This window comes from Oncorhynchus clarkii, chromosome 12, assembly GCF_045791955.1.
Source record: "Oncorhynchus clarkii lewisi isolate Uvic-CL-2024 chromosome 12, UVic_Ocla_1.0, whole genome shotgun sequence".
Taxonomy (NCBI): Eukaryota; Metazoa; Chordata; class Actinopteri; order Salmoniformes; family Salmonidae; genus Oncorhynchus; species Oncorhynchus clarkii.
In genome coordinates this window covers 61,558,725-61,574,226 of record NC_092158.1, presented here as the reverse complement: position 1 = coordinate 61,574,226, position 15,502 = coordinate 61,558,725, and the positions used below count along the sequence as shown (strand labels likewise).

At 44.6% G+C, this 15,502-nt stretch overlaps 1 protein-coding gene across 2 annotated transcripts in view; it reads left to right on the top strand.

Moving 5' to 3' along the window:
- The first annotated feature begins 885 nt into the window (after positions 1 to 885).
- The window catches only part of LOC139420919 (uncharacterized), a 439,502-nt gene continuing 424,885 nt past the window's right edge, over positions 886 to 15,502 (top strand). For both annotated transcript variants that reach the window (XM_071171338.1, XM_071171337.1), the window contains exon 1: positions 886 to 938. The gene's annotated coding sequence lies outside the window, so the exon portion shown is untranslated. The remainder of the gene's footprint in view (positions 939 to 15,502) is intronic.

The following is a 15,502-nucleotide window of genomic DNA, read 5'->3' as shown; positions in this document are numbered from 1 at the left end:
TTTGCGGCCGGAGTCCGCACCTTGGGGGGGGGGTACTGTCACACCCTGACCAGAGTTTGCTTTGTATGTTCTATGTTTTGTTTGGTCAGGGTGTGATCTGAGTGGGCATTCTATGTTGGATGTCTTGTTTGTCTGTTTCTGTGTTTGGGCCTGATATGGTTCTCAATCAGAGGCAGGTGTTAGTCATTGTCTCTGATTGGGAACCATATTTAGGTAGCCTGTTTGGTGTTGGGTTTTTTAGGTGATTGTTCCTGTCTTTGTGTTTGTTGCACCAGATAGGGCTGTTTCGGTTTTCCACGTTTTCTTATTTTGTATTATACATTGTTCGGGTTTTCCACGTTTTCTTATTTTGTATTATACATTGTTCGAGTTATCATCTTTATTAAAGATGTTTATAAATAACCATGCTGCGTTTTGGTCCGCCTCTCCTTCCCAGGAAGAATCCCGTTACATGCTTATCCAATAGAAATGCACTAAATCACCATTTTGGCACATCTTTGATCACATTTTAGGCTACACATTATGAAATATATTGAGACAAATTAGAAACAGTAGCCTACAAGTAGCAACATAGAACTCAATTGATTGAACATGAAATATATTTCTACATGATTTAAATAGGCATGCATAGCCTACTGTTTATATGTTAATGCAGTCATCTCAGTTTTCATTTTAAGCATTTTATATACGTCCTTTGTTTGTATCAAATGCAAAGGAATTGGCAATTTTGTATTTGTGGTCAACTTTGTTCTGAAGTTATCATGGTCACAGAGAAATGGATAAACCATGTGATTCTATGTATAGCGGAGATCTTCTGGGAAAAAAAGTGATGAGGGGGGTCAAAAAGCATCTAACTACGTACTTAGCTGTTCTACGAGTGGTTGGACACGGAACCCAAACCGGCTGCGCGCATGCGCCATAGTGCATAAATGTATTTTGTCCCCCCACAACAAACGCGATCATAACACGCAGGTTAAAATATCAAAACAAACTCTGAACCAATTACATTACTTTGAGGACAGGTCGAAAAGCATTAACCATTTATGGCAATTTAGCTAGCTAGCTTGCACTTGCTAGCTAATTTGTCCTATTTAGCTAGCTTGCTGTTACTAGCTAATTTGTCCTGGGATATAAACATTGAGTTGTTATTTTACCTGAAATGCACAAAGTCCTCTACTCCGCCAATTAATCCACACATAAAACGGTCAACCGAATCGTTTCTAGTCATCTCTCCTCCTTCTAGGCTTCTTCTCTTGACTTTATATTGCGATTGGCAAGTTTCATAAATTAGGTGCATTACCGCCACTGACCTCGTTCATCTTTCAGTACCTGCTTCTATAAACCAATGAGGAGATGGGAGAGGCAGGACTTGCAGCATGATCTGCGTCACAAATAGAACTGACTTCTATTTTAGCCCTTGGCAACGCAGACGCTCGTTGGCGCGTGCGAGCAGTGTGGGTGCAATAATTGAATAATATAGATTTCTAAATTTATTTTGCAATGCTCACGCACGCAACGCGAGCGGTGTAGTCAGCATGTGAGGCAGACGTTAGATTACAAGTGTTTTCAAGTGCAACGTTAATAGCCTTCGCATATCTATTAGTGATCCAGACTGTTACAGAGTCTAGTTGATAGGTAATCGACTAGCCGAACTGTTCCCCGAACTCTGCTGTAGAGATTTTGTACAATGCTTGAACAAGGCTGTTGAACTTGACATTGGTGTCTGTCTTTATTCCTTTATCCAACATATCATACTGAAACACAGACCACTCGTAGAGCAGCCAAAGTGCATCGTTAGGCTTACTTTCTGCCTTACCTCACAATGATTCTAAAACAATTGATAAGTGTTTTGTGTGAATGTGTATGATCATACGATGATAAATGTTTCATTTGTGTAATGTATAGAATTGTATGTAATATTTGAAATATGTAGCCTTTGTAACATTTTGTCAAGATTCGTTTTGTCCCAAGCTGAATCTTATCCGGTAAAAAAAATTGGCAACTCCTGGAACAATATAAATACAAAGCCATTGTCAGCCGTCGGAAGTACAACAATAAAACAGCTGCTTATTCAGCATATTGTATCTCTCCAACATCACCCGGGCAGCATCCGCCGCGCAGACGGTTGCATATTCTATAATGCTGCATATTCACAACAACCTGAGCCCGTTGCAGACTCACAGTGATGGGACTATCCTTCTGAAATACAGGATCTCCGCGAGAGGAGATACTCAGACCGCTTGACCTTTTCTTCCTCAATCAGCCGGCCAACCCCTTGCAACTTTGCGCTGAGGTGCTGTTTCTTCCAGGTCCTTGGGGATGGACACGTATTCAGATGTATTTGTATTTTTTTAATGAAAAAACAAAATGTGTACAGTAGAGGGTTAGTTAGTGTATATATTTGTGACCTGAAAGGAAACTATCTGAGACAGATATTGATTTTATTTGTACGTTTATTTGGCAGGTACAATGCACAACAAAAATATAGACTAAGTCAAAGAGCACTAAGAAAGCATGTGTTGTACCACATTTAGCTGACAGCTAATTTCCATTTATAGTCCCTAAAACATATACATATGTGAACATCTAGACATGGAAACATTATATAAATAACAGAAAAACATATATACATTATACAGTAAAAAAATAAATATAGATCAGGGCAGGGTTTCCCAAAATCATCATAAGGCGTAGTTCAGCATTAGAACCTTCGTAGGAGCATCATTAAATCTCAGCTGTTTCTGAAAACCATCAGTATTATGAGCCACGTTACTAACGAAGACTGGGAAACACCTCGGCCTACTAAAGATCCATCGTAAGACCATTCTATCGATTATCTTAACACTACTAAGGCTCAGGAAAACAAAGCCTAGGGCCTGGTTTCCCAAAAGCATCTCAAGGCTAAGTTCATCTTAGAACCATAGGATGGGGAACCGTGCTCTGGTCTTTACGCACGGTTGCGCATCAGATAGTTTCAAATTAAATGTTGTGCGCTATAGGACTGTAAACAGAGCCTAGTTTCTATATCATATGTTATTATTTGATGTAGCATATAGGCTTATCACAAATGGCCAGATCCTGACATAGGAAAAATTTGAAACCGTTCTCCTTGGGTCATGACTCATGAATTTCACCGGACCGCGGCTGCCTGCCCATATGGTTGTTGTCTAATCGGCTACCTGCCCATGCTCTAAACTAGTAGGAACTGAAACTTGTGGTAATTGGTGGCAAGTTATTGAACCTATCCACAATTACGTAGGCTACAGTTTAGTGCTCTTGGTGGTAACAGTGGTGGAAGTGACTGTCTAACTGACCTAGGAGAATTTGAACTCAGGACATGACCCACTACAGTGAGTGTCCATCATCAAATCATTGGAATGAGAAACACAAAATATCAATAAATAATGTTTCTGTTTATTCGATTACATATGCATGAGAAACTAAACATTTATCATTGTATGTGTTGTCAGGATATTAATTTGCCAAAACGTAAGGTGCAAGGGTTGAACCAGAACCAATCATTAAAATCACAACATTTGAATAATCAAATCATTATTCCGTTTGCAATTATTTAATATTTCCTTCGGACAATAAAAACTCAAAACAGTTCAAATAAACAAGGAATGATATTTTACTCGTTTTTTATCTGGTTATGTAATAGGAAATAATAATTGACCTCCTACAACACACCGATGAGAAGAAAAAAGCCTGTCCCATGACTGTAAGTTTGCATATCTCGCTAACTCTGCTGTACCCTACTTTGCTGAGACAATCTGACACCAGAACAGTATTACACTATTTTTAAATTGAATGCTTAACAGTGATAATTGATCTCTCGCTCTCTCTCTCTCTCTCCTAGTTGATGGCACCTACAGGCCAGTTTGAAGGACAGCTGGACAGAACATACCATAATTCTTGGACCTCAGCTGAGCTCCTCCTCTCCTTTTCCTTCTTTCAAGGAAAGCCCCTTCTTTATGCTTCCTGATTGGCATGATGCTCTCAATGTGTGTCTCTTTCTCATGCTGTGTGGTATTACCTATAGATGACTCCTAGACACTTTCACATACACTACGTAATCAAAAGTACAGTTGAAGTCGGACGTTTACATACACCTTGGCCAAATACATTTAATCTCAGTTTTTCACAATTCCTGACATTTAATCCTAGTAAGAATTCCCTGTTTTAGGTCAGTTAGGATCACCACTTTATTTTAAGAATTTGAAATGTCAGAATAATAGTAGAGAGTGATTTATTTCAGATTATATTTCTTTCATCACATTCCCAGCGGGTCAGAAGTTTACATACACTCAATTAGTATTTGGTAGCATTGCCTTTAAATTGTTTCATTTGGGTCAAACATGTTGGGTAGTCTTCCACAAGCTTCCCACAATAAGTTGGGTGAATTTTGGCCCATTCCTCCTGACAGAGCTGGTGTAACTGAGTCAGGTTTGTAGGTCTCCTTGCTCGCACACTCTTTCAGTTCTGCCCACAAATTTTCTATAGGATTGAGGTCAGGGTTTTGTGATGGCCAATCCAATACCTTGACTTTGTTGTCCTTAAGCCAGTTTGCCTCAACTTTGGAAGTATTATTGTGGTCATTGTCCATTTGGAAGACCCATTTGCAACCAAGCTTGAACTTCCTGACTGATGTCTTGAGATGTTGCTTCAAGATCCACATCATTTTCTTTCCTAGTGTTGCATCAATTTTGTGAAGTGCACCAGTCCCTCCTGCAGCAAAGCACCCCCACAATATGATGCTGCCACCCCCGTGCTTCACGGTTAGGATGGTGTTATTCGGTAACAATGGTCATTATGGCCAAACAGTTCTATTTCTGTTTCATCAGACCCCGTGTGCAGTTGCAAATCGTAGTCTGGCTTTTTTATGGCTTCTTCCTTGGCGAGCGTCCTTTCAGGTTATGTCAATATAAGACTTGTTTTACTATGGATATAGATACTTTTGTACCTGTTTCTTCCAGCATCTTCACAAGGTCCTTTGCTGTTGTACTGGGATTGATTTGCACTTTTCGCACCAAAATACGTTCATCTCAAGGAGACAGAACATGTCTCCTCCCTGATCGGTATGACGGTGCGTGGTCCCATGGTGTTTATTGTCATGTTGTGTCTTGTCTCTGTCCTTTCCCTTCACCCTGTCTCCCTCTGCTGGTCGTTGTTAGGTTACCTTTTCTCCCCCGCTTTCTCCCAGCTGTTCCTTGTCTCCTCTAACTACCCATTCACCCCGTTTCCCACCTGTTCCCTTTTTCCCTCTGATTAGGTCCCTATATCTCTCTCTGTTTCTGTTCCTGTCCTTGTCGGATTCTTGTTTGTGTTTCATGCCTGAGCCAGACTATCGTCATGTTTGCTGTAACCTTGTCCTGTCCTGTCGGAATCTGCCGGTCTATCTGAGCCTACCTATGTTTGGTTATTAAAGAAGCTCTGTTTAAGTTAGTTCGCTTTTGGGTCCTCATTCACTCACCATAACAGAAGAATCCGACCAAGAATGGACCCAGCGACTTCGGATCCTCTCCACTCAGCCGTCGGGATCCAGGGAGCGATGCTAGGCAGACACGAGCAGGAAGTGTCTGCTGCTCGACATGCCGTTGAGACCCTGGCCACCCAAGTCTCCAACCTCACAGAACAGGTTCACCATCTCCGCCTCGATCCACCGGCCACTTCCAGGGCTTTCGAATCTCCGGAGCCCAGAATTAATAACCCGCCGTGTTACTCTGGGGAGCCCACTGAATGCCGCTCGTTCCTCACCCAGTGTGATATTGTGTTTTCTCTCCAGCCCAACACTTACTCCAGGAGCACTGCTCGTGTCGCCTACGTCATATCTCTCCTTATTGGACGGGCTCGTGAGTGGGGCACGGCAATCTGGGAGGCAAGGGCTGAGTGTACTAACCAGTATCAGGACTTTAAGGAGGAGATGATACGGGTTTTTGATCGATCTGTTTTTGGGGAGGAGGCTTCCAGGGCCCTGTCTTCCCTATGTCAAGGCAATCGATCCATAACAGACTACTCTATTGAGTTTCGCACTCTTGCTGTCTCCAGTGGCTGGAACGAGCCGGCCTTGCTCGCTCGTCTTCTGGAGGGTCTCCGCGCAGAGGTAAAGGATGAGATTCTCTCCCGGGAGGTTCCTTCCAGCGTGGATTCCTTGATTGAACTCGCTATTCGCATTGAGCGACGGGTTGATCTTCGTCACCGAGCTCGTGGAAAGGAGCTCGCGCTCTCCGTCGCCCCCCTCTCCGCATCACTACCATCTTCCTCTGCCGGCTCGGGTGCTGAGCCCATGCAGCTGGGAGGTATCCGCATCTCGACTAAGGAGAGGGAACGGAGAATCACCAACCGCCTCTGTCTCTATTGCGGTTCCGCTGGTCATTTTGTCACTTCATGTCCAGTAAAAGGCCAGAGCTCGTCAGTAAGCGGAGGGCTACTGGTGAGCGCTACTACTCCTGTCTCTCCTTCAAGATCCTGCACTACCTTGTCGGTCCATCTACGCTGGACCGGTTCGTCAGCTTCCTGCAGTGCCTTAATAGACTCTGGGGCGGAGGGCTGTTTTATGGACGAGACCTGGGCTCGGGAACATGACATTCCTCTCAGACAGTTAAAGGAGCCCACGGCCTTGTTCGCCCTGGATGGTAGTCCTCTCCCCAGGATTCAGCGTGAGACGCTACCTTTAACCCTCACTGTTTCTGGTAATCATAGTGAAACCATTTCTTTTTTAATTTTTCGTTCACCTTTTACACCTGTTGTTTTGGGCCATCCCTGGCTAGTTTGTCATAATCCTTCCATTAATTGGTCTAGTAATTCTATCCTCTCCTGGAACGTCTCTTGTCATGTGAAATGTTTAATGTCTGCTATCCCTCCTGTTTCCTCTGTCTCTTCTTCACAGGAGGAGCCTGGTGATTTGACAGGGGTGCCGGAGGAATATCACGATCTGCGCACGGTGTTCAGTCGGTCCAGGGCCACCTCTCTTCCTCCACACCGGTCGTATGATTGTAGTATTGATCTCCTTCCGGGAACCACCCCCCCCCGGGGTAGACTATACTCTCTGTCGGCTCCCGAACGTAAGGCTCTCGAAGATTATTTGTCTGTAGCTCTTGACGCCGGTACCATAGTCCCCTCCTCCTCTCCCGCCGGAGCGGGGTTTTTTTTTGTCAAGAAGAAGGACGGGTCTCTGCGCCCCTGCATAGATTATCGAGGGCTGAATGACATAACAGTGAAGAATCGTTATCCGCTTCCTCTTATGTCTTCAGCCTTCGAGATCCTGCAGGGAGCCAGGTTTTTCACTAAGTTGGACCTTCGTAACGCTTACCATCTCGTGCGCATCAGGGAGGGGGACGAGTGGAAGACGGCGTTTAACACTCCGTTAGGGCACTTTGAATACCGGGTTCTTCCTTTCGGCCTCGCTAACGCTCCAGCTGTCTTTCAGGCATTAGTCAATGATGTCCTGAGAGACATGCTGAACATCTTTGTTTTCGTTTACCTTGACGATATCCTGATTTTTTCACCGTCACTCCAGATTCATGTTCAGCACGTTCGACGTGTCCTCCAGCGCCTTTTAGAGAATTGTCTTTTTGTGAAGGCTGAGAAGTGCACTTTTCATGCCTCCTCCGTCACATTTCTCGGTTCTGTTATTTCCGCTGAAGGCATTAAGATGGATCCCGCTAAGGTCCAAGCTGTCATTGATTGGCCCGTCCCTAAGTCACGCGTCGAGCTGCAGCGCTTTCTCGGCTTCGCGAACTTCTATCGTCGTTTCATCCGTAATTTCGGTCAGGTGGCAGCTCCTCTCACAGCCCTTACTTCTGTCAAGACGTGCTTTAAGTGGTCCGTTTCCGCCCAGGGAGCTTTTGATCTCCTCAAGAATCGTTTTACATCCGCTCCTATCCTTGTTACACCTGACGTCTCTAGACAGTTCGTTGTCGAGGTTGACGCGTCAGAGGTGGGCGTGGGAGCCATTCTTTCTCAGCGCTCCCTCTCTGACGACAAGGTCCACCCATGCGCGTATTTTTCTCATCGCCTGTCGCCGTCGGAACGTAACTATGATGTGGGTAACCGCGAACTGCTCGCCATCCGGTTAGCCCTAGGCGAATGGCGACAGTGGTTGGAGGGGGCGACCGTTCCTTTTGTCGTTTGGACTGACCATAGGAACCTTGAGTACATCCGTTCTGCCAAACGACTTAATGCGCGTCAGGCGCGTTGGGCGCTGTTTTTCGCTCGTTTCGAGTTCGTGATTTCTTATCGTCCGGGCTCTAAGAACACCAAGCCTGATGCTTTGTCTCGTCTCTTCAGTTCTTCAGTAGCCTCCACTGACCCCGAGGGGATTCTCCCTGAGGGGCGTGTTGTCGGGTTGACTGTCTGGGGAATTGAGAGGCAGGTAAAACAAGCGCTCACTCACACTCCGTCGCCGCGCGCTTGTCCTAGGAACCTTCTTTTCGTTCCCGTTCCTACTCGTCTGGCCGTTCTTCAGTGGGCTCACTCTGCCAAGTTAGCCGGCCACCCTGGCGTTCGGGGTACGCTTGCTTCCATTCGCCAGCGTTTTTGGTGGCCCACCCGGGAGCATGACACGCGTCGTTTCGTGGCTGCTTGTTCGGTCTGCGCGCAGACTAAGTCCGGTAACTCTCCTCCTGCCGGCCGTCTCAGGCCGCTTCCTATTCCCTCTCGACCGTGGTCTCACATCGCCTTAGATTTTGTCACCGGACTGCCTTCGTCAGCGGGGAAGACTGTTATTCTTACGGTTGTCGATAGGTTCTCTAAGGCGGCTCATTTCATTCCCCTTGCTAAGCTTCCTTCTGCTAAAGAGACGGCACAAATCATCATCGAGAATGTTTTCAGAATTCATGGCCTTCCGTCAGACGTCGTTTCGGACAGAGGTCCGCAATTCACGTCTCAATTTTGGAGGGAGTTTTGCCGTTTGATTGGGGCTTCCGTCAGTCTCTCTTCCGGCTTTCACCCCCAGTCTAACGGTCAAGCAGAACGGGCCAATCAGACTATTGGTCGCATCTTACGCAGTCTTTCTTTTCGCAACCCTGCGTCTTGGTCAGAACAGCTCCCCTGGGCAGAATACGCCCACAACTCGCTTCCTTCGTCTGCGACCGGGCTATCTCCTTTTCAGAGTAGCCTCGGGTACCAGCCTCCGCTGTTCTCATCTCAGTTCGCCGAGTCCAGCGTCCCCTCCGCTCAGGCTTTTGTCCAACGTTGCGAGCGCACCTGGAAGAGGGTCAGGTCTGCACTTTGCCGTTATAGGGCGCAGACTGTGAGGGCTGCTAATAAGCGTAGAACTAAGAGTCCTAGATATTGTCGCGGTCAGAGAGTTTGGCTCTCCACTCAGAACCTTCCCCTTAAGACGGCTTCTCGCAAGTTGACCCCGCGGTTCATTGGTCCGTTCCGTATTTCTCGGGTCATTAATCCTGTCGCAGTTCGACTTCTTCTTCCGCGATACCTTCGTCGCATCCACCCGGTCTTCCATGTCTCCTGTATTAAGCCCGTTCTTCGCGCCCCCGCTCGTCTTGGCCCCCCCCCCCCCCCCCCATCCTTGTCGAGGGCGCACCCATCTACAGGGTCCGCAGGATTTTGGACATGCGTCCTCGGGGCCGTGGTCACCAGTACCTTGTCGATTGGGAGGGGTACGGTCCTGAGGAGAGGAGTTGGGTTCCCTCTCGGGACGTGCTGGACCGTGCGCTGATCGAGGATTTCCTCCGTTGCCGCCAGGTTTCCTCCTCGAGTGCGCCAGGAGGCGCTCGGTGAGTGGGGGGGTACTGTCATGTTGTGTCTTGTCTCTGTCCTTTCCCTTCACCCTGTCTCCCTCTGCTGGTCGTTGTTAGGTTACCTTTTCTCCCCCGCTTTCTCCCAGCTGTTCCTTGTCTCCTCTAACTACCCATTCACCCCGTTTCCCACCTGTTCCCTTTTTCCCTCTGATTAGGTCCCTATATCTCTCTCTGTTTCTGTTCCTGTCCTTGTCGGATTCTTGTTTGTGTTTCATGCCTGAGCCAGACTATCGTCATGTTTGCTGTAACCTTGTCCTGTCCTGTCGGAATCTGCCGGTCTATCTGAGCCTACCTATGTTTGGTTATTAAAGAAGCTCTGTTTAAGTTAGTTCGCTTTTGGGTCCTCATTCACTCACCATAACATTTATACATGCGTACTATTGTTTGTACAGATGAATGTGGTACCTTCAGGCATTTGGAAATTACTCCCAAGAATGAACCAGACTTGTGAAGGTCTACAATTATTTTTCTGAGGTATTGGCTGATTTCTTTTGATTTTCCCATGAAGTCAAGCAAAGAGGCACCGAGTTTGAAAGCCTTGATATACATCCACAGGTACACCTCCAATTGACTCAAATTATGTCAATTAGCCTATCAGAAGCTTCTAAAGCCATGACATCCTTTTCTGGAATTTTCCAAGCTGTTTAAAGGCAGTCAATTTAGTGTATGTAAACTTCTGACCCACTGGAATTGTGATAGTGAATTATAAGTGAAATAATCTGTCTGTAAACAATTGTTGAAAAAATGGACTTGTGTCATGCACAAAGTAGATGTCCTAACTGACTTGCCAAAACTATAGTTTGTTAACAAGAAATTTGTGGAGTGGTTGAAAAACGAGTTTTAATGACTCCAACCTAAGTGCATGTAAACTTCCGACTCCAACTGTATATGGAAACCTGCTCGTCGAACATCTCATTCCAAAATCATGGACATTAATATGGAGTTGGTCCCCTCTTTGCTCCTATAACAGCCTCCACTCTTCTGGGACGGCTTTCAACTAGATGTTGGAACATAACTGCGGGGACTTCCATTCAGCCACAAGAGCATTAGTGAGGTCGAGCACTGATGTTGGCCGATTAGGCCTGGCTTGCAGTCGGCGTTCCATGTGTCTTTTACTGAGGCCACCCTACCATAAAGGCCTGATTGGTGGAGTGCTGCAGAGATGGTTGTCCTTTTGGGAGGTTTTTCTATCTCCACAGAGGAACTCTGGAGCTTGGTCAGAGCCACCATCGGGTTCCTGGTCACCACCCTGACCAAGGCCCTTCTCCCCCGATTGCTCAGTTTGGCCAGGCAACCAGCTCTAGGAAGAGTCTTGGCGGTTCCAAACTTCTTCCATTTAAGAATGATGGAGACCACTGTGTTCTTGGGCACCTTCAACGATGCAGACATTTTTTGATACCCTTCCTCAGGTCTGTGCCTAGACATAATCCTGTCTCGGAGCTCTACAGACGTTTCCTTCAACCTCATGGCTTAGTTTTTGCTCTGACATACACTGTCAACTGTGGGACCTTATATAGACAGGTGTGTGCCTTTCCAAATTATGTCCAATCTATTGAATTTACCACAGGTATTATTTCAATGTTTTAAATTTGTAATACATTTGCAACATTTTCTAAAAACCTGTTTTTGCTTTGCTTTGTCTGTGTGTAGATTGATGAGGAAAAACATTTATTTCATCCATTTTAGAATAAAACAACATGTGGAAAAAGGGATAGGGGTCTGAATAGTTTTCGAATGCAATGTATAGTGTAGTTTGACTCTGATTTTGTTGTCCACATCAGGTTATTTACTTGTTACCTGTGTGTTAGAATGCTGTGTCCCTTTCACATAATTTGAATGATCCATTCACTGCCACGTTCTCTCTCTCTCTTTCTCTCCTGGATATACTAGGGGAAGTTACTTTGCTGTTGGCACCAATCCCAGGCTGTCAGACGACATCAACGACTTTATCCCCCTCATCCTAAACTTTACTGACTCTTGTTCAACTTTTCTTGAATTAAATCGGTTATATTGCGTGTTTACATTTGCTTCAAGTGGGCTTTTTTTTACTGAAGGTTGACAGATGACACTTTTATGGAGTATGACATTTGAAGCATAAAAGCCATTTTCCAGTTGGTTTTCTGTCCTAATTTCAACAGCGTGTACCAATGTGGTATATCTGTTTTTTTTTTTTGTAGTAAATCTCACTCATTTGTGCCCCTGGTCTGGAAACTCAGTTATATTTTAAGACCTATTTTCAACTTCAGTATCCAAATTCCTCTAGCTGCTCCCATAGGATATAGTAATTACAAAAGTGTACAACACAAAATTAGGGCTTAGTTACAAAAGCTCTCATATGGTGTTTTATCATTAGCATTTTAGTGGGCACTATGCTGGCCCAAACGTTCCATTGCCCCAATAAAGCTAAATTATGAATCAGAATGTCATGGGAATTTTCTACCACAAATAATTTGACCAGGATAACAGGGGACCGACTGCCTGATGCCTCTGGATCTGGAGATAGATACAGAGAAGATATTGGCTCAATACTCCCCTTCCAAGAAATGACATCCTTCAAGTACTGAGCAAATGTCAAAATTAATTAAATTCCCTTAATTTTAATTCCGAATGTTACTTTGATGGTTGTGATCAACAGTATGACCGTAGTAAGAGTGTTAATGAAATGAATTACAGCAGCAGTAATTTTATGATCCAGCAGGTGGCATAACTGAGCAGCCCAAATGAGTAGGGGCAGAGAGCAAGGTGCAGGAGATTAAGGCCATTCTACACATATCTTTGAGTGATATCAATGCTGTGACAATACATCTTGATATGGCCTATAGTGGTGACAGACTGTACTGTCAAACAAAGCTGAGAGAGAGTGAAAGACTACTGGAGATGTAGCTTCATCCAAGTCACTGTAGTTAGCCAGTAAATGTGTTAATTGTTGTTAACATTGTTAATATCACATGCACATGTAGTGAAATGTCTTCCTTGCAAACTCAAAACCTAACAATGCAATAATCAAAAACTATGTGTTACTAGAAAAAAATAGGGGGAAAAATAAATAAGCAATACACAATAAAGTAAGTATACTATATACAGGAAATATTTAAAAAGTAAGTTCCAATACTAACTGTAACTGTGCAGGGATAGGATACTGGAGTGACGGAGGTAGATCGGTATAATGGTAAGGTGACTAGGCAACAGAATATAATATAAAAAGACTAGCAGCAGCTTGCATGTGAGTGGGTGTGCGGGTGTGTAAAGTCAGTATAAATGTATGTGCATATTATGTGTGAGTGAGAACAATGAGTGTTTGTGTGTGTGTGTTGGTGTGACAGTGTGTAGGGCCCTGTGAGTGTGCATAGAGACAGTGCAAATAATGAAATAAAAGGCCAATAAAGATAAGGTAAACTCGGTCCATGTAGCTATTTTGTTAGCTATTTATCAGTCGTATTGCTTGGGGATAGAAGCTGTTCAAGAGCCTGTTGGTGTCAAACTTGATGCACCTATACCTCTTGCCATGCGGCAGCATAGACAGTCTATGGCTTGGCTGGTTGGGGTCTTTGACAATTATCCAGACCTTCTTTGCACACAGCCTGATATTGAGGTCCTGGATGGCAGGGAGCTCGGCCCTAGTAATGTACTGGACTGTCCGAGGAACTTGAAGTCATGCGTCCTCCAATACACAACCCAACCAAGCCGCACTGCTTCTTAACACAGCGCCATCCAACCCGGAAGCCAGCCACACCAATGTGTCGGAGGAAACACCGTGTACCTGGCAACCTTGGTTAACTTTAAGAAACATTAACAACGGAAAAAATGGTTTCTAAAAATGTCAAGGTAGGAGATCGTTCATCACCGCCAGGGCTTCCCCCAGAACCGACCACCCATTGGGTTAATGGTGGACCCTCTGCCCTACTCATTGCAGGGTTTTTTCTTTATTTTCACTATTTTCTACATTGCAGAATAATAGTGAAGACATAAAAACTATGAAATAACACATATGGAATCATGTAGTAACCAAAAAAGTGTTAAACAAATCAAAATATATTTTATATTTGATATTGTTCAATTAGCCACCCTTTGCCTTGATGACAGCTTTGCGCACTCTTGGCATCCAGAAAGTGCCTATGTGGTCCCAAGTCTAAGATTAAAGGTCTCTTTTCCTAGTTTAAAATGATACACATTGTCACGCTGGTATAAAGGATTCGGAGACAGGCGCAGGAATACACAATAGGGGTTTTTAATACACCCAAAATAAACACATATACAAAAACACTGGGCTGTACCCAAACAAAAGAACGAGGGTAAACCTTGTTGAATGACACGGGACGATACCCGTAATACACAATATATAAAGCACACAGCATAAGAGCTTCACCAATGCATAGGTACTCACACGACCAACAGACATGGGAACAATAACCGACAAAGACAGAGGGAACAGAGGGCACATATATAACATGCTAATCAGGGGAAATTTTTAGAGAAGACAGTCCGGGGTTGATGATATTGAATCCCGTTCAGTGAAGCCTAGAAAGCTGGTGACGTAGACCTCCTGAACTGGTGAACAGCATGAGCAGCAGCGCCGGGGGGATCCGTGACAAACATTGGCCATGCTGTCAATGAAGCATGATTTGTGCCGCACTCAAGACAACTGTTAACTCGGAACTGCAAAATCTGACTTTGGTGAGTTCAAAACAACTGGGAACTCTGTAAAAACGAGCTACGACTGGGAAAATACGTTTGTTGAACTTTCATCCAACTTGGAATTGTACATTTGGAACTCGGGCCTCTTTCTAGAACTATGACCTGAAGATCACTGACGTCATCACGATTCTACTTTTCCCCCCAGAGTTCCCAGTTGTCTTGAAAGCACCATCAATCCAGAGAATGCCAGACTTTGATGACAAAGTTGGATGACAAAATTTGTCCACGAAAGACCACCGCACCACTTTCCTGTTCAAGGTGAGTCCAAAAATGTCTTGTATGCTGCTGCATAAATGATAAAATATGCCAGGGAGATATGTATACTGTAGCTAAGCAAATAATACTAAGTGCATGTTGTGTAGTAAGCTGTTAATAGCCCTTGTGCCTCACCCTAATAATTTGGTCTATTTTCACCTCTTAATTTCGCCTACTGTTCTGACTTGGTGGTGCACATGTAGCCTTCCTGTTTTTGAGAAATGTAATCATTGAATATTGTAAGAGCTTTCATGGTCTGCTTATATGCCCCCTTTATTTATCCTACGAACGGTTCTGACTTGGTGTACAGGGAGAACACTGTAAGAATTCAGAGTTCTGAATTCTGTTGCTGTACATTTCAAAAGTGCTGAACAAATAGTTATATTGACAATGTTCATCCTAGCTCGCTCATTTATGCCTAATCGAAATTACGGATTGACTCATCCGCTCGTCGTCCCCTTATGCCATAATTTGTACATCTCAGCCATATCAGCTGTTTTTAAAAGGCAGTAAATGAGGCTGAATGAACTGTTTCACTGCCCGACAAGGCTCCGCTGATACCAAGGCGTAGTAGTGGTAAGGTGTTGGGACTTCTATTGTGACTCTGCTGTTGGGAAAGCTTTATTTAGGCCATAACAGTTTGTGGGCACCGTTTGTCACCGTTATAGTACAATTAATGTATTGTTTAGTGTTGTGTAGTGACTTTGCTGGCATATTTTTTTGCCCCACCAAGATTTACATGCTGAAATCAACACTGGAGCCATGCCTGTTAATGGTCCAATAACATA